The 21,523-nt window shown below is 36.2% G+C and overlaps 1 pseudogene; it reads left to right on the top strand.

Annotated features, from left to right (window-relative positions):
- Window positions 1-500: 500 nt before the first annotated feature.
- Window positions 501-20,881, top strand: LOC117088537 (annotated as a pseudogene).
- Window positions 20,882-21,523: the final 642 nt, after the last annotated feature.

Genomic DNA, 21,523 nt, shown 5'->3' with positions numbered 1-21,523 from the left:
GACATTTACTTCTGATGCCTTAGATCAGTCCCTGTCTGTCAAATCAGCATGACAACAGTATCTATCTCTTGTTGTGTAGATTAAAAGATTGGATCAAAGAAGGTACACTGTTTATATTTGTTAATTGCATGAACAAATGAATAAAATTTTACACACAGTTATAAAGTACAGTGGTCCAAAATATAAGAATCCTTTTTTTTTTTTTTTTTTTGAGACAAGGTCTGTTCTTGATACCCAGGCTGGCATGCCATGGAACCATCATAGCTCACTGCAGCCCTAAATGAGTAGCTGGGATTACAGGCTCCAGACACCATGCCTGGATTTGAATTCTAATTCAGACTCCACGACTAGCACCTTGTGTGAGCCTGAGCTAGTAATCAACTTCCCGGACTTTAATATCCCCTACCTAAACATAAAGTTTTATTTAGCCCAGATGGTTTCAACACAATATTATGGCACTGGCTATCATTCTATAATTACACATTATTAGATAAATAGAGATGGGGGTATCAGTGAGGGCTGGAGTCATGGAAGTTTTCATTAAGGAAGTTAAGGTGATCTACCTAAGGGAAAAGGTGAGAAATAAATTTGCAGGGTCAGGGTCAGAAACAAACGTATGAGAAGACACTGAGAAGGAGTGGGACAGACTAGGGGAACCAACAAGACAATGTTCTGACCTATTTGAAGCCTTCACACAAGAAAGTAAAAGGAAGTGGGCTTTTATATGAAGGATGAGAACTATGTGGGTAGAGACTTGAAAGAAAGTAAACGGGTTCCCTTGTAAGCCGATAAAAACTCAGACTTCCTAAACTTTTTCTGAGAAAGGGGAATGACAGCGTGAAAGCAGTGATTAAGGAAGATTAATTTGATAAAGTTATGTAGGAGAATTGGAGGAACATAGATAACAGATCCAATTACTCTTTCTAAAATTGACTATTAATGCTCAGAGAAAAAAAAATGCAATGATTGCAATAGCTGCCTCAGAACAAGTTTTATTAGTCTACAGCTAAAACTCAAATTTTAACCATAGGTAGTATGTAAGGAATTTAGTAAATCATTTGACATAATTAAAAATTAAATACATATAGGTGTGTGTAGGTATATGCACATAGGTATTTAGATTAAGTACCACATGGTACATGCAAATAATATATTTAAATACGATTGTTCTGTCTACATACCTCTCCTTAAAGATAAATATGGTGTGAATCAAGTGAAATCTTACAGATTAGAACCTAAAATTTCTGGATAACCCCAATCCCACCACATGATATTAAAGCCATGCATAATAAAATAATTTTTAAACACTTGCAAACTATCATTTAGCACAAGAGAAAAGATGTTAGGGGTCAAAAACTGTACTATTCAATGAGCCTCACTTGTATTTCTCTACTATTCACACTAACAGCATAAGATTAAGCAATTCTTAGCAATTAGACAAATCTTAGCAATAGAAGCAGATGATTTATTTGCCCTTGGACACTCAGAAGAAAAAGATGTTTGGGCAGTTTTCAACAGTGTGGCATTGTTTAATTTTCATGTTTTGAGAACAGAGTGAATTGAATTTGGAATCACAGAACTAATTTAACAAACTCAATGAGTATTTTCTCCACACTATCATAAGCAAAGAGAAGTAAGAAGGGATACAAAAGTATAGATACATTAAATACCAACTATATACTCAACACCATGCTGGACACAACTTAAATGTTATCTTTTATTTCTATTAAGAAAGCGCTGATATTTTCCTAGTTTTAATGATAAAAAATTTAAAGTTCAAAGTACTAAAGAAGTGTATCTAAGGTCTGATAGCAACTAAATGACTGAGCCATTCAAACCAATTGTGCCTAAACTTTTGTTTATACCTCTATGGAATAACAGGGGAAAATTTTACTCTCCTGCTTAAAACAACCAAAATATAAAATATGTAAAATAGGTTTTCAAAATATATAAAACAAAATATTCAAAACACTTAACATTATACAATGAGGAACAGCGAGAAAAAATGTTCCCTGAGAAGCAGGAAACAAACAAGTGAGCCCTGCAATTTCCCCCAATTCAGTCATTGAGAGGGTTTCCCAGCTCCCACACAAGAATATGGAACCCAGGTGAAGCCCAGAAGACCCCCTAAGTTGAGGAGACAGTGCTGAGAGTCTGAAGAGATGAAGGCAGCCAGAATTTGCAGGACAAATTCCTAAAGAGGAGAGAACTGCACATGGAGAGAACTCCTTAAAGATCTACAGAAGATGTCCTTCAGTGTTCAGCTGAGTACAAGTAACACATGTATGTGAGGAAATGACAGGGAAAGAATCACAGGCAATATCTAGCAATATCAGTGCCTGACACTCACAAAGGGTCACCTATAGTACCTAGCAAACCTCAGAATTCAAGGGACATAGGTAGAGTACATAGGATGCTCTTGCCTCAGTAATGGAGAATCCATTCCTACTCATTAAATCTTTAAAGCAAGACCTGAAAAGATCAAAATAATGTCAAGTAACTTAACTGCATCACAAGAACAAAGCTCAAGAATATCCATAGAAATAGAAAACTCTCCAGTAACCAACAAGGTACAATTCACTGTCTGACATAACAATAAAAGATTACTAAGCAGGAAAATAGGACTCACAATAAGAAAAAGAAGAAGAACGATCAATCATTCAAAACTGACCCAGAGCTGATAAATTTTTTAGATTTAGTAGGCAAGCACATTGAAATGGTTGATAACTAAATTAAACAGGTTCAAAAAATGAAGTAGAGACATAGAAGTTTTTTTTAAAGGCCCAAATTGAACTTTCAGAGATAAAAACTACAACATTCAAGAAGAAAAATATACCAGTTGAGATTAATGACAGATTAGGCATTGCAGAAGGAAAGATAAGTGAACTTAAAGACATAACAATAGAAACTATCCAAAATGAGTCACAGAGTAAGCAGAGAATGAAAATAAAGAAAAGAAAAAGAAAGAAAAAAAAAAGCAAAGAATTAATATTGTTAAAATATCCATACTACCCAAAGAAATTTACAGATTTCATGCAATCCTTATCAAAATCCCAATGGCATTCTTCACAAAAATGGGGGAAAAAATCTTAAAGTTCATATGGTATCCCAAAAGACCCCAAATAGCCAAAGAAGTTCTAAGAAAGAAAAAACAACATTGAGCCGGGTGCAGTGGCTCACACCTATAATCCCAGTACTTTGGGAGGCTGAGGTGGGTGGATCGCTTGAGGTCAGGACCATTTTGGCCAACATGATGAAACCCCATCTCTACTAAAAATATAAAAATTAGCAGGGCGTGGTGGTGAGTGCCTGTAATCCCAGTCACTTGAGAGGCTGAGGCAGGAGAATTGCTTGAACCCAGGAGGTGGAGGTTGCAGTGAGCCCAGATCACCCCGCCACACTCCAGCCTGGGCGGCAAAACAACAATCCACCCCCTCCCTAAAGACAACAAAAAAAATTGGAGGCATCACACTTCCTTATTTTAAATTATATTACAAAGCTATAGGAATCAAAACAGTATGGTTCTGGCATAAAAGCAGACATAAATCAGTGGAATAGAATAGAGAACCCATAAATAAATCCAAATATATATGGTCACCAACAGGACACAATAAGAAAAATTGTCTTTTTGATAAGTGGCAATGGGAAAACTGAATCCCCACATGCAAAAAATAAAATTGGACCCATACCTTACACCATACACAAATTCAACTCAAAATAGACAAAAGGCCTAAATGTAAGACCTGAAACCATAAGACTCCTAGAAGAAAACATAGGCGAAAACTCTTTGACATTGACCTTGGCAATGATTTTTTTGGATAACACATCAAAAGCACAGGCTACCCTGGCCAGGTGAAGTCGCTGATGCCTGTAATCCCAGAACTTTGGGAGGTGGAGCCAGGCAAATTGCTTGAGCTTAGGAGTTCAAGATGAGCCCAGGGAACATGGCAAGATCCTGTATCTACCAAAAAAAAAAAAAGAAAACGAAAGCTGGGTGTGGTGTTCTGTGCAAAGGAAACAATCAGCAAAATGAAAAGCAACCTATGGATTAGAAAAAAAGAAACACTTGCAAGCCATATATCTGAAAAGCGGTTAATATCCAGAAGGTATAAAGAACTCATAGAACTCAACAGCATAAAACTACCATTTTAAAAAGACAAGAAATAACAAGTGTTGATGAGGGTATAGAGAAAAACGGAATCCTTGTACACTGTTGGTGGAAGTGGAGATTGGTTCAGCCATTATGGGAAACAGTATAGAGGTTCCTACATAAATTACAAATAGAACCATGATATGACCCAGCAATCCCTCTTCTGGGTACATATCCAAAGGAAATGAAATCATCACCTTGTGAAGATATCTGTATTCCCATGTTCATTACCTATTCAAAATAGCCAAACAACCTACATGTCCATCAATGGAAAAATGGGTAAAGAAACTGTGGGGCATGTGTGTGTGTGTGTGTGTGTGTGTGTGCACGCGTGTGTGTAAAATGGAATGTTATTCAACTTTTAAAAAGAAGATCTTGCCATTTGCCTCAACATGGTTGAATATAGAGGACATGTGCTACGTGAAATAAGGCAGACAGAGAAAGATAAATATTGCATGATCTCATTACATGTGGAATCTAAGAAAAGAAAAGTCAAATATACAAAAATAGGGAATAAAACAGCTGTTATCAGGGGCACAGGTTAGAGAAGAAATTGAGAGATGTAGGTCAAAGGATACAAAGTAGCAGATATGTAAGATGAGGGTCTAGAGATCTAATGTATAATATAAAGACTATAGTTGATAATGTAATATTCAGGATTTTTGCTAATTGAGTAAATTTTAGCTGCTCTTGCTACATATAGAAAATGGTTATGCAAGCTGAAATATATGTTAATTGGCTTTACTATAGTAACCATTTTACTATCTACACATATCCCATTACACCATGTTGTATACCTTAAATATACACAATACAATTTATTTTAAAAGAAAAAAGCAATAGTGAACTGGGAGACATTAGCAGTCTAATATACATGTGACTGGAGTTCTTGAACTGGGAATGAGGTAAGTCAGAAAAGTTGAAGAAATATTGAGCTAAAATTATTTCTATTTGATGAAAATTATAAATCCAAAAATTTAAGAAGTCCAATGAGCACAAAACATTAAAAAATCTGAGGAAAACTAAAGTGCATTGTAACCAAACACTTTAAACCAGTCATGAAAAAAAGTTTCAAAAGCAGCAAGAATGAAAAACACCTTATGTGCAGAGAATCAAAAATAAGATGACAGCAGATTTCACACCATAAACAATCAAACAATGCAAGCAAGATAGAAAAGCAATCTCTTTAAAGTAATGGGGGCAAAGGGTCAAACTAGAACTATTCTCATTGAAAACAGCTTTTAAAAATCAAAGTAAAATCAAGACTTTTTAGAAATATTAAAGCTGAACAAATTCATCTCCAGCAGACTCATACTAAAAGAACTATAGAAGGCAGTCTTTCAGGCAGAAGGAAAATTATACCAGATGGAAATATACATCTACATGAAAGAATGAAGAACATAAGAAAAGGTAACTACATCAGTAAATATATTTCTTTTTTCTTGTTATTTAAATGCTTTAAAAGAGAATTGACTGTTTAAATAAAAATATCAATGTAGGCTACGTGCAGTGGCTCACACCTATAATCCCAGCACTTTGGGAGGCTGAGGTGGGTGGATCACTTGAGGTCAGGAGTTCAAGACCAGCCTGGCCAACATGGTGATCCTTGTCTCTATTTAAAAATACAAAAATTAGCCAGGTGTGGTGGCAGGTGCCTGTAATCCCAGCTACTCTCAAGGCTGAGGAAAGAGAATCACTTGAATCCAGGAGGGAGAGGCTGCAGTGAGCTGAAATTACTCCACTGCACTCCAGCCTAGGCAACAGAGTAAGAATCTGTCTCAAAAATAAAAATAAACCATTGTAGTATCAGATTTATATGTAGAAATTAAATATTTGACAAAATAACATAAAATTGGAAGGAAATTAAATTTATTATTTTAAGATTCTTAAACAACATACAAACTAGTATATTATCAGTTGAAGATAGTCTGCAATACTTTAAAGCTATATATTATAAACACTAAAGCAACCATTAATATAGCAAAATTAAAAAAGGACAACAAAGGAGATAAAATGTAATTTTAAGAAATATACAAATAATTCCAAAAAGACAGGATAATAGTAAAACAGAATGAACAGATGAAACAATTATAAAACAAACACCAAGCTGAGACTTAAACCTAATCACACAATAATCACATTAAATGTAAATGGTCCAAATACCCCCATTAAAAAGGAGAGACAGTCAAATAGATAATGAAAAAATTCAAGACCTAACTACAAAAAACACACTTGGAATATAAAGTCACAGATATGGTAAAAGTAAAATAATGACAAAAGATAGCACATGTGAATACAAATAGAAAAAAGCCATAGTGGCTATATTCATATCAGACAAAGTAAATTTCAGAGTACAGAATATTACCAGTAATAAAGTTGATTATTTCATAGTGATAAAGGGGTCAACTCATGAAAAAGACATAATCCTAAACCTAATTACACAGTTCAAAATAAATGCAACAAAAACTGGAAGGAGAAATAAACAGATCTCCAATTATAGTCAGAGATTTCAATTCTCTTTCTCAATAAATGACAGACTAATTAGATAGGAATCAGTAAGGGTATAGAAAATTTGAACAGTATCAATCAGTTTGACCCAGAACCTTCACCCAAAAACAGCTTCCTGTGAAGTGCACACTGAATATTTACCAAGATGGAACATACTCTGGATCACAAGTAAGTATCAACAAATTTGAAAGCATTCAGATCACACAAAGTATATTCTCTGAATAAAAAGAATTAAAATGGAAATCAATTAAAATTTTTTAAAAATAAATCTGATAACTACCATTCTACTCTCTACTTCTAAGAGATCAACATTTTTAGGTTCCACATACATACAATTTTATCTGTCAAGTTTTTAAAATAAAAATAAGTAAATATGGCAGTTCTATTAAAAAATAAATCAATAACATAAAGATACCTGAAAAATTTCTCCAAATAATCGGACACTAAATAACATACTTTTAAAAATAAAGAAGAGTTACTGAAAAGCATTTGCAACTGAATGAAATATTTTAAAGAACAAGTTAAATGTATGTGATGCCACTAAAGTAGCATCGATGAAGAAATTTATAGCACTAAATGCCTATAATGGAAAAGAAATTTCTTAAATCAGTTATCTCAACTTCAGACTTAAGAAACTAGAAAAAGAAGAGCAAATAAAATCCAAAGCCACTAGAATAAATGATATAATTTTTAAAGAGCAGAAATCAATGAAAACAAAGTAGAAAAGAAAACAACAAAACAAAAATGTTATTATTTGAATAAATGAATAAAATTGAAAGTCTTTGTTCAGACTGATCAAGAAAAAAAGAGCGAAGATACTAACCTTTTATGTTAGATTGGATATTTAGTTAAAATTTTTCTCAGAAAATTTGGAACTAGATGGATTCACTGATGAATTCTACTAAACATCTAAGGAAAAAAAATATCATTCTATGCAAATTCTTCCAGAAAATTTAAAACGGAGGAAAATGTTCCATCTCATTATTGGAGGCCATTATCATGCTATTACCAAATCCAGACAACGCTATTATCAGAATAGGAAACTACTGGCCAACATCCTTCATTAACATGGATGTAAAAATTCTAAACAATATTTTAGCAACTCAAATCCAATAATGTATAAAAAAGATGAGGCATCATGACAAAGTGACATTTATACCAAGAATGTCAGATTGGTTTAACATTTTCAAATAATTGATGTAATTCACTATATTAACAATAAAAAAAAAAAGAAAAAGAAAAACCATATGATCATTTCAATAGACATACAAAGTACTTGACAAAATCCCGTATCCATTTCTGATAAAGTATCAACAGACCTCAACTTGATAAAGGGCATTTACAAAGAACCTACAACAAACATTATATTTATAATATTTATTAGTGAAAGACTGAAAACTTTTCTCCAAACATCAGAAACAAGACAGAGATAGATATCTGCTACTACCACTTTTATTCAACATTGTACTGGAATTTCTATCAAGAGAGAGAGAAAGAAAGAAAAAGGCATAAGAAACAAGTAAAACTGCATTTCCAAAAACATGGTTCCCAAAGGTATAACTGGAAATCTGATAATATCTACCAAGAGAAAAAAATCTACAGAATTTATCACTGAATTTAGGAATGTCTCAGGATACAAAATCAAAATACAAAAATCAATTGTATTTCTCTGTATTATTGATAAACAATCAGGATTTAAAACTTCAAAATAACATTATTTGCAATAGCATCAGAAACATTAAAGTGAGGAGAGATAAATTTGACAAAACATGGAAGTTCTGTACACTGAAAACGTCAAAATGTCACTGAAAGAAGCCCTAAATAGATACACCATCTTCTTGAGTCAAATGACTAAATATTGCTAAGATATCAAGTCTAAAATGTGATCTACAAATATTATGAATTTTTATTTATAATCCAAGCTAGGTTTTTTGGTAGAAAATGACAAACTGATTCTTAATTTATAGAAAAATAAGAGGACCTAGAATAGCCAAAAACACCTTTGAAAAAGAGCAAATTCAGAGCACTAACATTACCTGATGTCAAAGTTCATTATGAATCTGCGTGTGTGGTGTTGGCATAAAGATGAATTCATCATTGGTACAGAATATAGATCCCCAAAATACATACACACAAACACACACACACAGACATACATGTGTGTGTATGTGTGTGTGTGTGTATATATATATATATATATATATATATATATGGGAAACTTGTTTTTAACAAAATTGCAAAGGCATTTCTGTGGAAATAGAATAAGCTTTTCAAAAAATCAGAAAATAATTAGATATCCATATGCAAAAAAAAGCCAACATCAATCCATACCTCAACATTATATACAAAATTTACCCCAAAATAGATCACAGACCTAAATGCAAAACCTAAAATTACAAAACTTCCAGGAAAAATAGGTATCAGCACAAACTTACTGGCTGCAATACCTAAGTACAATCCATGACAGAGAAAATTGATAAACTTAACTTCACTGAAATTAAAATTTTCTGTCACAGTGCCTTCAGAAGATAGTTAATGGAGTGAAAAGGAAAACCACAGGTTGTGATAAAGTATTTGCAAGTCATATATCTGTTAAAAGACTTATACCCAGAACATATAAAGAACTCTCAAAACTCAGTAATAAGAAAAAAATCCAACAGAAGTATGAAATTACAGACAAAAGACCTAAACAGACATTTCCCCAAAGAAGATAAATGATGGCAAATAAGCACATAAAAAGAGGTTCAATCTCATTAGTCATTGTAGAAATGTACCACAATGAGGTACTATCACACATCTGTTAGAGTGACTGATTTTTTTTTAATTGACCATGCCAGGCAGGGAAAAGTAGTGAAAAATCTGGAACTTTCATACACTACTGATGAAAATAGAAAATGCCACAAACTTTGGAAAACAGATTAGCAATATCTTTAAAATTAAACACATACCCATCATATAATCCAGCCATTCGTCTCCTAGGTATTTATCCAAGAAAAATGAAAGCATAAGTCCACATAAATACTTGTACATAAAGGTTCCTAGCATCTTTATTTGTAACAATCAAAACCTTAAATGACCAAATGTCCATCAACAAATTGATAAACAAGATAAGGCACATCCATATAATGGAATACTATTTAGCAATAAAATGGAATGAACAATGTTGGTACACACTCCATATGGATGATTCCATTTACATAACTTTCTAAAAAAGCAAACTAATACAGAGTGAGAAAGAGTAAATGACTGGCTGCTTAGATAGGAGGAGAACACAAAATAACACAAAAGAACACAAGGTAACTTTTGATTATATAATCTTCATTATTTTGCATATGGTGATGTTTTTACAAGTGTCTATAAGTTTGAAAATTTATCAAACTGTATAACTTAAATATATGCACCTAATGTGTATCAGTTATATCTCAACAAACCTTTTTTTTTAAGTAATCAGACTTCAAATACCAATCTTTTCTCCACTGTCCTCCCACATCTGACATGCAAGTATTCAATTAAATGAGTATTTATTGACCCTACTATGTTTCAGATCCTGCAATTGGCATTAAGAATACAAAGAAAATAAGTGAGCTTTTGGAAAGCCTATTTTTAAAAAATAAATTTATATGTAGATAAAATGGTAAGCACTGCTAAGTCCCTTTTCTGGTTCCACTTTATGTCTCTGTCCTTGTTTCTTTCTTATGCTATATGATTATATTTTCTATATTCTTGGATTATCTTTGAATTATTTCTGAAACAAGATGAGATATAAGTAAATATAAGTAATTATTCAAATGGCTAAAACATGAGATTTGTCCTTGATAAATTTGCAGCAAAGAATAGTCTGGCTTTCTCTTCAGGTACTTTGCATCCTAGTGGAGAGAGTAGACATGTACACTAATAATCATGCTGCAAGATTTGTTAATACCATGAAGATATTAATACATTTAATATGTAAATGTGTACAAATTTTATAGGAGGGAGCACTGGAATGTGCAGAGAAACATGATTCTATGAAACTTAGTTTACAGAGAAGAGAGAACTTTCCATTGGGTTTTGAAGGTTCTGCAGATTTTAAATGGGCAGAGGTGGAGGAACAGTCTGAGCAGAGAGAACATCATAAACAAAGGAATGAATGTGAGAAGAGTCAGCATATGTTCTTAGGCTAAAGAATAGTTTAATCAGGTGAGATAGACACCCAACACTAGCACTAGCCTCGTGGCATTGGGGATTATTTAACCTCTTTAGTTTCCAGTGCCTTTAACTATGAAGGGGGAATATTTACACTATTACATCTACCTAAAGAGTTTCTTAAAAGGCCTAAAAAAGAAGTGATGAACCTAAACCACTTAGCATGGTGCACAGACCAAATGCTTACAAAACCAGTAGCAGTTATTATTAGCATGAGGTTAGAATCCAAGGGAGAAGAAAAACTTATCTCGGGCATATTTTTAAAGTGACAAGTTGTTACTCCTAGTAGCTTCATGAATGCATACATTCAATTATACAATGACATCATTTTTTCTAAAACAAAGTTCTGACTTCACCTGGTCTGCTAAAAGAGAAAAAAAAAAGTATTAATGTGAGGGGTGGGAAGGGGAAGCACAGATGGCAATTTCATGCTTGAGAATTCAATCCTTCTCATTTGGGTTGAAAAGATAAAACAGACCTTATGGATCTCTTCCTCTCTTAGTGTGTCTTTGGCTATAAAAAATATATATAATAATCTCATCATAATTTACAATTGCATAATTCTAAATAATTCTTTTCCTTTAAGTTTCATAGAATCATGTTTCTTAAAAGGATCATCTTTTCCAGCATCACATTTTTAGGCCAATAATAGAATAAACAAAAATTCCTTGAAAAAACCTACCAACAAACAAATAAAAAAGCTCATTTGCAGCTTGCTGCATACTACGCTGTGATTTCATTTACAAGAGTCTCAGGCAAAGAAGATCACCATAACTCTCAAAACGGTTGTGTCATTGACAATTAAACATAAGTTAAGAATGGCCGCAACAAAAACCTGAATAGACATTCACATGTCTGGTATGATGAAGTATAATCCAGCCTGAAGGGAAGGAGATTGAGTAGATCAGAAAAAGTAACAAGATTTATTTGCTCTAAGACTAACTATATGACTAGTAAGGCAGTGGTATACTGTTTAAGATTTACATGTTTGCAAAACTAGGAGTTATCATAATCATATTAATTTTCCTTCATTTTTCTCTCCCAGTTCCACCCTTGCATTTCTATCCCCAGTCTATATGATCTCTGGAAACACTGTTGATCAAATATGCTAAGAGTGCCCATCCAGAGACCAGTAGTTCTTGCTCAAGCAATTTTTTTCTTATAAGAACAATGAATGACATAAATTCTTTTTAATTCATGAACAGAGGCATTCGATCTTAAATATGATAAATTTTATAGATGTAGATAAAATGCTTGAAAATTTAGAGTTATTGAGAGGCCAGCAAACATGTAAAAAGAAAGTATATTAATAAACTAGCAAACTGATTATCATGATTAGGTTTTAAAAACCTAGAATATTCCACAAGAAAACAAGGAATGGGGTTCTAAACATAAGCAAAGGCCTTGCTTCCAATGACATTCTTTTTTCCAACATGGAACACCTATACAGATAGATAAGATAGACATGCAGATTTTTATCCTATCCAGGAAGTTTAAGAAATGCCTCTGGGACTTTCCATATTGGCAGATAAGCTGAGAGCTTGAAAAATTTAGTGGGGAGAAGAAAATTCCTATAACCCCTTTAACGCAGGATCTATTTCAGTAAAGACTTGAAAAGTAAGAGAGATACAGGTTTCATTCCACTTTTTATAAATACATATATTCCAAACAGAAGAGGTGAGATAACCAGGATGGTATTTTATTAAACAACACATAGCATGTAATTTGTACCAGAAACACATACAATCATTTTACAAGTACTATCATTTAAATGAATCTTTCAGACAACCTTAAAATGAAGTTTCCATTATTATCTCCAATTAACAGATGAGAAAACCAAGATACAGAAAGGTTGGAAAAAAAGAAAAAAAAAAAACTTGTCCAAGCTCACATGGCTATTAAATGGCAGAACTGAGTTTTGAACCCAGACTATTTGTCTGCAAAATCTGTATTTGTAATCACTTCATTGTTACTTATTTTTCTTTAGAAGAGCTTCTGATTGGAGATAAGGTTTAATCTTTGAACACTTCTGCCTGTTCTACAGAACCCCAAAAGAAATTTTATTCGTACGGTAGAGATTATTCTACATGCAAAATCAATATTCCTATGGGAAAATTTCCCTAGCAACTAGTTTAAAATGCCTTTTTAGGCCAGGTGTGGTGGCTCACACCTATAATCCCAGCACCTAGGGAGGCCAAGGTGGGCAGATCACCTGAGGTCAGGAGTTTGAGACCAGCCTGGCCAACATGGTGAAACCCCATGTCTACTAAAAATACAAAAATTAGCCTAGCATGGTAGTGCATGCGTGTAATCCCTGCTACTCTGGAGGCCAAGACAGGAGAATTGCTTGAGCCTGGGAGGTGGAGGTTGCAGTGATCCCATGCCACTGCACTCCAGCCTGGGCAACAGAGTGAGACTATGTCCAAAAAGAAAAAAAAAGCGTCTTTTTTTAAATTACTAATCACTTCAGAATGACTGCTTAAGGGGACACCTCCCTTTAGGAGGGAGAGAGAGGTGATAAACAAGTATGTGAGCTCATCGATTTTATAAACATTTCTGGGAGGCAGGTGGTATGCTTGCTTTTCAGGTGAAAACAGAGGCATGGAGCCATTCAGGGACTACTCCATGGCCACAGATTATTTAGAGACAGATCCTTCACAAGGCACTATGAGCACAGCATAACCTTATGTGGCAGCTGTGAAGTCTTCTTCTCATCTATCCTATTACAGAAAAAGGAAACCTGGTACAGTCCATGACTCTTCACAAATGAGACTTCCTGCAATAGAGGAATCATAAACGACAAGGCCCATAAGCAACAAGAAAGAAGAAAAATAAGCTTTCTTAAAAAAAGCAGGCCAGACAGCACAATGACTGATTGTAGACTAGATAGTGCTGAACGTAATTGGCTCCTTCTTCTTGATAAAGGTCAAAGCCATCTTCAAAATGACTGCCCTATTCAGGTTTTTCTTTTTTTTTTTTTTTTTTTTTGAGACGGAGTCTCGCTCTGTCGCCCAGGCTGGAATGCAGTGGCTGGATCTCAGCTCACTGCAAGCTCCACCTCCTGGGTTCACGCCATTCTCCTGCCTCAGCCTCCCCAGTAGCTGGGACTACAGGCGCCCGCCACCTCGCCCGGCTAGTTTTTTGTATTTTTTAGTAGAGACAGGGTTTCACCGTGTTAGCCAGGATGGTCTCGATCTCCTGACCTTGTGATCCACCCGTCTCGGCCTCCCAAAGTGCTGGGATTACAGGCTTGAGCCACCGCGCCCGGCCCAGGTTTTTCATAATAGATTGGAAAATATGACTCAGACAAACACCCAGGAAGGCTTGGTTCCTAATTTGTCAGGTTTTTGAATGGATAATTTTTAAAATTCCTACAAGAAAATACTCTAGTATTTCCCAAAGTGGTTTCCTTTTTCTCTTTCTACCCAAGAGAACAATATAAGCTTGAGAAACCATGTTGTGTGTGCATGCCTGCAGATTTGTGTAGTGATCCCCTACTTTTCAGACATCAAAAACCCACTAAAAACAAAAGCCAACCAGAATGGAGCACATAAGATTCTATTCAAATACCACTGCACCCTGAGGTGAAGGTGAAGCTTAGCAGTCCTTCCTGATTGCTGTCTTTGCACTAATACCCCTAACTGAATGAACATCCAAAGAATGGTGCTTACTCAGTATTTCACTTCAGATTTTTGCACTGAGGTATCCACATAAAGCATGAGTAGTGGTTATTGCCCTAGGCTTATCATTTCTAATTGTATTGTTTTGCTGTTCTGCTTGGTTCAGTTAGCTCATGCGTTAATTGTGTAATGGCATAGAGAATAAAATATAAAAAACATGTTTGTTTAAGCAGTGGCATCCTGGCTGCCTTCTTTAAATATCACCAAGGCTAGCAGTCAGTTGGAATGAGTAGCAAACATCATTTGATTTCCAGCAAGGTGAGGGGTGCCTTCTCCCAGTTTCATTTATCCTGCTTTCATCATTACAGAGCAAACCCTGGAATGCTGTCATCCTTTTCAGGCTTCAGTTCCCATCAGAGTATTGGATTCACTTTGACTGTAGAAGATTTAGTTGAAGCAATATTCAAAAGTGTAGAACTTGTCAAGCTACCTATCCAGCGAGAAGTCTTGAAATAAATGGAATTTCATTACTTTCAGAGTAAGAGAAATTGCCAAAAAAGTCATACAAGGCTCTTAATAATGTGGCCACTGAATAGTTGTTCAGCCTCAACATTAGCCATGCCTTCTTCTCCCTAAACTCATCCCAACCTCAAATAAATACATAATCATTATTCTATCTGGAAAAAATTATATGATCTCTTTGATTCCCTGTGCCTTCTGTAGCCATAATATATTTGCACATGCCATTTGTATTGGTAATGATAGGCTAACTGACATAACAACCTCAACATTTTGTCACTTAATGCATTAAGGCTTATTTCTCACTCAAGTCACTATCCAATTCAAGTAAGCAGTGGTTCTCTCTCCTCTACTCAGTCATCAAAAGAATCCAAGCCCCTTCCATTCAGTATCTCCAGTATCCTCTAGGACAGTCCTCAGTCAGAATTCCACGAAAGACTTAACCTGTAATTTCCATAGAAATGTACTGCATGTGAGGAATTAGCCATCCCCTACAAATCTGTAATGATGCTAGCTAAGTACTAGCCTTGCATGAATTGAGAAAATAGTCATTAAATCATTTTCCATAGAGCTTATTTCTCTATGAACCCTTTGAGGAAGGCTGCTCCAGGGCATGGTCTTCAACACTGGCTGCATATTAGAATTACCCAGGAGCGGCCGGGTGCGGTGGCTCAAGCCTGTAATCCCAGCACTTTGGGAGGCCGAGACGGGCGGATCATGAGGTCAGGAGATCAAGACCATCCTGGCTAACGTGGTGAAACTCCGTCTCTACTAAAAATACAAAAAACTAGCCGGGCGAGGTGGCAGGCGCCTGTAGTCCCAGCTACTTGGGAGGCTGAGGCAGGAGAATGGCGTGAACCCGGGAGGCGGAGCTTGCAGTGAGCCGAGATTGCGCCACTGCACTCCGGTCCGGGCGACAGAGCGAGACTCCGCCTCAAAAAAAAAAAAAAAAAAAGAATTACCCAGGAGCTAAAGCTAAGAGCCACTAATCTGAGAGCTCAGCATTTTTAGTTAAATCAACTGCCTGCATCCCAAAGAAGGAAGAGAAAGAGGGTAAAAAAGAATGCATGGAAAATCATCCGGGAGGTCTTCATGTGGATTCATCATGGAGATGGTATAAATCACTCTGCTCACATTCCATCGGCCTAAACAGTCACATGGCCCCATATAACTGCAACCTGGCAGGAAATGTAGTTTCCTCTCATGTACCAGAAGGAAAAGGAAGTGGAACTTCCTCTAGCAGTATCTGCCATACTCTTCCCTTTACCTGAAGAGACATTGCCTTTCCCTTCCCCCGCCTCTCTCCAATTGTTCCTCTTGGTTAGGTCCTCTTGTCCTCTGAAACAGTAGTTACCTGCTCTAGAAAACCTCTCTCCATCCTCCAAAGCTCCTGGGGTACACCTTTATCAGTGCACCTATCACACAGAACGATTTTGGTTAGTTTCTCTGTCTCCTCTGGCTCCAACTGTGTATTCCTAGTTCCTGTTGATGCTAAAGATACACAATAGGTCCTCCATATGTTTCAAAAATTAACGAATGAAAGTGCCAAAATGTACTTCGCATACATATATAACACAGTTAAAGACTTAATATTATCCCTATGTCTTAGATTTAAGAAACTTAGAAGCCTTAGAAGTAAAAGACCTATTCAATACCACAAGATAAAAGAGATAAACAGGAATAGTCTTATACTTGAATAAATAATCTATTGCTTAATTGTTCCTATCTTTTACTCTTTCTGTTCAATCTTAAAAATAGGGTGACAAATTTATAGGGAAGCACACTATGCTCTCTCTTATAGGTCTCCAAAAGCTTTTCTTGCTGAAAACAGCATACAAAATGCTTTCCCACTTCAAAGCCCAATGCAACACTGGAAAAGCAATGGAGAAGAAAGTACTCAGTATCTTTTCCCCACTAAAAGTTGTACTGCAATGCTTGAACACAATTGGAGGATCCCTAGGTTTATCAAAAGTATCTGCCATTTCTAAAAGAATATAAGTTTATTACTTACATCAGATATAACCAAAAATAATCAAGGTTCATCATGTCTTATATGGGATTCTGAAGTTCCTTCCTTCCTTCCTCCCTCCTTCCCTTCCTTCCTCTCTTCCTTCCTCCCTCCCTTCTTTCCTCCCTCCCATCCTTCCTTCCTTCCTTTCTTCCTTCCTTCCTCCCTTCTTTCCTCCCTTCCTTCCTTCCTCTCTTCCTTCCTCCCTCCCTTCCTTCCTTCCTCTCTTCCTTCCTCCCTCCCTTCTTTCCTTCCTTCCTCCCTTCCTCTCTTCCTTCCTCCCTTTCTTTCCTTCCTTCCTCCCTTCTTTCTTTCCTTCCTTCCTTCCTCCCTTCTTTCTTTCCTTCCTTCCTCCCTTCCTTCCTCCCTCCCTTCTTTCCTTCCTTCCTTCCTCTCTTCCTTCCTCCCTGCCTTCTTTCCTTCCTTCCTTCCTTCCTCCTTCCCTCCCTCCCTTCCTCCCTCCTTCCCTCCCTCCCTCCCTCCCTCCCTTCCTTCCTTCCTTCAACAGCTAAAATGAAATCACCTGTAGAAAGTGGCTAACACTGTTATGTATTTCTCAGTTTCCAAATTCAGAAATCCTATGGAGTTTCTGTTTCAGTAAAAAGGTTCCTATTAAAATAAATAAATTAAAACAAAGTAAATATTAATCCAAAATACAGAAGCAAACATTCTAAAGATCAGGAAAAGAGGACAAAATATTTTTAAAATGCATTATTCGAATGCTTACTGACTGTTGCTTTCCCACAACCATCATTTGTTTGGAAACTTGTAAGTATGGGTAGCTAAAAAAAAAAAAAAAATGCTTTTTCTTAAATTAGATATGAGAGGTGGCAAAATTCCCAAAATCAAATAAAACCTTTTCTATATTCAAAGTGTCAAGTTTGAAACCAAGCTTTGAACATGGAAAGATGGAAAGATAAATTAATTCACTTAGAGCAAACTTCTTCTAAGAAAAATAACATGCTGGAGATTTATAGACTCCTAAATGGCCATTTCCAAGCATACTAATGGTTCAAATATGTAAGTCAAAGGGTTATCAATTAAATATCTTATAAAATATACATCGATTTAGAATTGCCTAGGAAGATAAAAGATTTTGACTTCTAGACAAAATATAAACTATTTGATACCTTAAAATAGGCTTCTTCCAGGCACAGTGGCTCATGCCTGTAATCCCAACCCTTTGGGAAGCCGAGGCAGGTGGATCACTTGAGGCCAGGAGTTCGAGACCAGCTTGGCCAGCATGATGAAATCACATACCTACTAAAAATACAAAAATTAGCTGGGCATGGTGGCGTGCCTGTGAATCCCATCTACTCAAGGGGCTGAGACCCAAGAATCACTTGAACCTGGCAGGTGGAGGCTACAGTGAGCTGAGACCATGCCACTGCACTCCAGCCTGGGTGACAGAGCAAGACACAATTCAAAAGAAAAGAAAAGAAAAATTGGCCCCAAAATTTCCAATATGTTGCATCTAGAAATAGAAACTTGTCTATATAAAGAAACACAAAAGGATTAAGGCACTGCCATACTGTGGTGGTAAAGGTGGGTCACAGATATGCAATAGGAATACCCAAACCAGGATCAGATCACAAATCAATACCAGAAAAGCAGTGGAAAAAGTCAGATTCTGGCCTGTAAGAAAGAGGAAAGAAGCAAAGTAAAGGTCTAGAATTAAGGTCAGGATTTAAAAAAAAAAAAAAAAGAACTGAGTAAAAAGGATTTCAGAATTCAAAATCAAGAAAATGGAGTAATAGGAACCAAATTTAGACAATTCCAAAGGTGAACAAGTTAGCAAAAAATGACATGAGGAGGAAATAGCTATTCTACAACAGCACCAACCCAAATCTTACTCTATTGGGGACATTATGAAAGAGACATTATACACCTTCTTGAAGGAATTGTGGAACATTTAAAGGTGTAGTCCTGGCATCTGACATCAATAATTTTAGATTTTTAATTTATGGTAGTAGGAAAATTCATAACTTAATTCATGGGTCACAAAATGAGCTAAAATTAGTAATCATGAAAATTGATTGATTTTCAATTTTCAATTAAATGAGGATAACCTACCTCATTTAATTGTTGAGTTAGATATGGTATGTATATATTGGCACTCAGCACTTCTTCCCACCTTCTTCTATTGTTTCTCATTTTATTACAGACACTGGAAAGTTTAAAAGTATATTCCCAGAATTTCTTTGCAACTAACAAAACACATTAGGTTTACAAAGTAGATTTCACCAATTAAAAGCACTCCCCTGAAATCTGGAAAGCAGAAGTAAATGGAGATCACATACCTGTGGCTTTCAGCATATTTTCTGATGACAAGCAAGGCTATGAAGAAGTCAATGCCCACAGCTTTATAGATATTGATAAGGAATTGGAGAAATAGCACCTGGGCTCAGTTTCCCAGTCCTCAGGCAGTTATAGATGTAGCAGTGGGAGTGATGGTAACAGAGGTTATGACAAGCTCCCAAATCCTAAATTTTAGTGAGCTATTAACACATGGTTCCAGTGGCAGCCTCTTGACTCCCACATTCTCATATGTGGCAGAGGCAGCAACTCTCTTGGGAAGCCAATTGAATAGTTTTGTTTTCAGAGGATAGCCTCACGGTCCAGCCTGGTGCTTGCTTTTTAGCTCTTCCAACAATTTCATAAGCACATAATTAACCGGTATTAAATATCTTACTGTTTAAAATACCTGAAGTGGTTTTAAAGAATTGAATGTTAATTGATATAAACTTCAATATAATCCTGTGGATCATATTATTATACCTTTTTTTTTTTTTTTTCCAATGAGAAAACTAAGGCCCTGAAAAGTTAAGTAAAAAGTAAATGGAAACAGAGGCTACAGACTGAGAGGACCTAAATGCAAAACATGTATCTGATAAAATAGTTGTATCTAAAACATATTTTTAAAAAACTTTAAATCCCAATATGGAAACAAGGCAATTTTAAAATGGGCAAATTTCTGAAGCGGACAACTTATGAAAGATATACACGTGGCATATGAACCCATAAAAAGATGTTCGACATCATGTGTTACATTTTTCATCAATTGACAGTCTAATCATAAAATTCATGTGGAAATGTAGGGGCCCAAAGTAGCCAAAACACAGGGACTACTAGACATGTCCAGGCAATATGCATCCCCTCCTTTCAGCTCCTAGAACAGCAGAATGGTCTCCAGAATCACCCTGACACTGTAGATGACATATTCAGCCTGGATAGCCACCAGGTTTATTTAGTATTGCCCTGTTACCTTGCTGAAGAGCCAAGTAATCACCCTTATCTCACAGTGGGCCATTGCCTCTACTACCCTGGACCACTGAGATGCCAACTGCACTGTCATCAGTTTCCCACCATCCATACAGGGGTAACCAATGATCATGGCAAAGACTTTGATTTACAGAAAGATCTGATTGGGCAGGTGATGAACCAGCTTAGACAGTAACTTGTCAGCCAGTTGCTCCACACATGCTGCTTTTGTCTCCTCCCCAACGTACCCTACCAGATGTAGCCAAAGTGCTCTAGGAGGTCATGCAGGTTGAACGTCCAATATTTTTGTCAATGGTTAGATAATTCCTTGAAAGGATTGCCAAAGGAGACAATCATGGGAGCCCAGCACCATGACACACAAACAACTTACAGACTTCCGTGAGCAAGTCACTAGTGCTGAGGAATGTAAGCAATTTGCTGGACCTTGCAAGACTTCACCAGGTTGTTTCAACAGCTCACACTCCTGCACTGTTCCTGTCTTTTAAATTAGAAGATAGGAAGAAAACAAAAAACCAGACTGTGTCCCACAATTATAAACCTCCAATGTGACAGAGAGGGCTTCACCAGCAGCAGGGTGTACGACCAGGCACAGAGAGACTCCAGCTTTCTGAGGCCATCCTGAGGAGATCCTGTTTGGGGGTGTGAGGGAAAATCAGGGCAGTTTAAAAAAAGATGACTGCAGCCTGCCCAGTGTGGCAGGAGGGGAGCTGGTTTCCTGGTAAAGTTGTTTGCAAAAGGAAAAATAATTTTAAGAAACTTTTTTAAAAAGAGGCTCATGCCTGTAATCAAAGCACTTTGGGAGGCCAAGGCAGATGGATCACTTGAGGTCAGGAGTTCGAGACCAGCCTGGCCAACATGGTGAAACCCCATGTCTACTAAAAATACAAAAATTAGGTGGGCATGGTGGCATGCACCTGTGATCCCAGCTACTTGGGAGGCTGAGGCAGGAGAATTGCTTGAGCCCAGGAGGCAAAGGTTGCAGTGAACTGAGATTACAGATTACAGCATCGCACTCCAGTCTGGGTGACAAGAACAAGACTGCGTCTAGGTAGGTAGGAAGGAAGGATGGAAGGAAGGAAGGAAGGAAGGAAGGAAGGAAGGAAGGAAGGAAGGAAACTTTTAAAAAAAGAAAACTAAATGTGAAAAAAATAGTCTTGAAAAAGAAAAACAAAGTTGGAAAATTCACACTTTCCAATTTCAAAATTTATACACTGCTACAGTATTCAAATCAATGTAGTATTGGCCTAACAG

Source organism: Trachypithecus francoisi, unplaced genomic scaffold, assembly GCF_009764315.1.
Source record: "Trachypithecus francoisi isolate TF-2019V2 unplaced genomic scaffold, Tfra_2.0 Lachesis_group10, whole genome shotgun sequence".
Classification (NCBI taxonomy): Eukaryota; Metazoa; Chordata; class Mammalia; order Primates; family Cercopithecidae; genus Trachypithecus; species Trachypithecus francoisi.
Note: the sequence above shows the minus strand (reverse complement) of the source record. Positions and strands in the feature narration are given on the sequence as shown.